Below are 2400 nucleotides of genomic sequence, written 5' to 3'. Positions count from 1 at the left end.
GGAACTAGATCCCAAGCACTGCAGCAAAAAAGATCCCGTGTGCCGCAACCGAGACCCAGCGCAGCCATATAAGTAAGTATTTAAAAAAAAAAAAAAAAAAAAAGGAAGGAGAGAGGGAGGGAAGAAAGGAGGAAAAGAGAAAGGAGAGAATTTGATAGATTTTTAAAGTAAATGTATCTAAAGTGACCTGTGCTTACCTACTAAACCTTTCAATTCACTTGGCCTGTTGATAACAAAATAATTTTCTATTGTTAACATGGCCTTTTGAAGATAGGTCTCCAAAATACAGAGACAATTTTTAAGTTGAAGTATAGTTGATTTACAATGTTGTGTTAATTTCTGCATTACAGCAAAGTAATTCAGTTATACATATATATACATATTCTTTTCCATTATGGCTTATTACAGGATATTGAATATAGTTCCCTGTGCTATACAGTAGGTCTGTATCTGCTTTATATATAGCAGTTTGTATCTATTAATTCCAAACTCCTAATTTATCCCTCTTCCATTCCCTTTCCCCTTTGGTAACCGTAAGTTTATTTTCTATATCTTTGAGTCTGTTTCTGTTTTGTAAATAAGTTCATTTGTGTAATATTTTAGATCCCACATGTAAGTGATATCATATGGCATTTGTCTTTATCTTTCTGATTTACTTCACTTAGTACGACAATCTCTAGGTCCATTCATGTTGCTGCAAATGGCATTATTTCATACTTTTATATGGCTGAGTAGTATTCCATTTTGTGTGTGTGTGTGTGTGTGTGTGTGTGTGTGTGTGTATATATATATATATCACATCTTATTTATTTTTTAAACCAGCTTCATTCACTTTATTTTTCTCATATAAAACTATGTGGTGGCTACAGCTGGAGCCTGGGTCCTCTGCAGGGAAACTCTGGTGTGGTTCTCTACAAGATGGTCAGTGAATTGCTGATATGGAGATTTGGTGAACACCGTCTCTTTCCAGAGATCAGAAGTGAGATAACTGTAGGTCTTGGAATGGCATCAAAAGTGGTCTTGGGGGCTTCCCTGGTGGTGCAGTGGTTGGGAATCCGCCTGCCAATGCAGGGGAAACGGGTTTGAGCCCTGGTCTGGGAAGATCCCACATGCTGTGGAGCAACTAGGCCCATGTGCCACAACTACTGAGCCTGCACTCTAGAGCCCGTGAGGCACAACTACTGAGCCAACATGCTACAACTGCTGGAGCCCTCGCACCTGGGGCCTGTGCTCCGCAGCAGGAGAAGCCACCACAATGAGAGGCCTGTGCACCACAATGAAGGGTGGCCCCCACTCGCCGCAACTAGAGAAGGCCTGCACGCAGCAGCAAAGACCCAATGCAGCCAAAAATAAATAAATTAAATAAATAAATTTTTTAAAAATTAAAAAAACAAAGTGGCCTTGGTGAAGTTGCCTAGTGTGGTGGTGCAGCTCCTGGGAGAGGTGTAGCAGTCATTCATTCTGGCCATCTTCAGTAGCTCCTTGGGCACAGGGGCTGAGATGATGCCAGTGCCCCTGGGAGCAGGGATGAGGCACACCAGCACAGAGCCACAGTGGTCAGTCACCCTGCAAGGGACGGTATGGGGCTTGGCTGATCTTTTTCCCTCAGTAGCATCACCACACATGGACGATGGAGAGCTTGGCCAGAATGATGGCCTCATGGGTGGTAGTGGCTACCTCCTTACAGCGCTCGACACCCAAACCAACATGTCCATTGTAATTCCCAATGGCGACAAATGCCTTGAACCTGGTCCACTAACCAGCACAGGTGTGATTTTACACAGGCATAATCTTCAAAACCTCGTCCTTGAGGGATGCCCCCAAGAAAAAGTCAATGATCTCAGATTCCTTGATGGACAGAGAGAAGAGATAGATCTTCAGGGACTTGATCTTCATGTCTTGACCAGGCAGCCCAGCTTGGTGTTGGGGAGCCACTCCTTGTGGCTCCTTGTCCTCAGCGTTGCCTCCGTGAGCTCTGCCATCTCTGCCCCCTCCGAGACCCGGGCCAAAACCCCGGACCCAGACGCTGCTACCAAAGCCTCTGCAGAAGACACTGGGGCCTCCCATTCCAGGGCCCCGGGGCCTCTGGGCCCTCCCGCAGCACTGCCGTCATCCACCATTTGGTGTTTTTACAGCAAAGAAGCTATACCACATCTTCTCTAACCATTCATCTGTTGATGGACATTTAGATTGCTTCCATGTCTTGGCTATTGCAAATAGTGCTACTATGAACATTGGAGTGCATGTATCTTTTCAAGTTAGAGTTTTCTCCAGATACGTGCCCGGGGGTAGGATTGCACGATCATATGGCAACTCTGTTTTTAGATTTTTAAGGAACTTCCATAATATTTTCCATAGTGGCTGCACCAATTTACATCCCCACCAACAGTGTAGGAGGGT

The 2400-nt window shown here is 44.9% G+C and overlaps 1 pseudogene; it reads right to left on the bottom strand.

Annotated features, from left to right (window-relative positions):
* Positions 1–852: 852 nt before the first annotated feature.
* Positions 853–2120, bottom strand: LOC136132076 (small ribosomal subunit protein uS5-like; annotated as a pseudogene).
* Between the last annotated feature and the right edge of the window lie 280 nt (positions 2121–2400).

This window comes from Phocoena phocoena, chromosome 12 (assembly GCF_963924675.1).
Source record: "Phocoena phocoena chromosome 12, mPhoPho1.1, whole genome shotgun sequence".
Lineage (NCBI taxonomy): Eukaryota > Metazoa > Chordata > Mammalia > Artiodactyla > Phocoenidae > Phocoena > Phocoena phocoena.
Note: the sequence above shows the minus strand (reverse complement) of the source record. Positions and strands in the feature narration are given on the sequence as shown.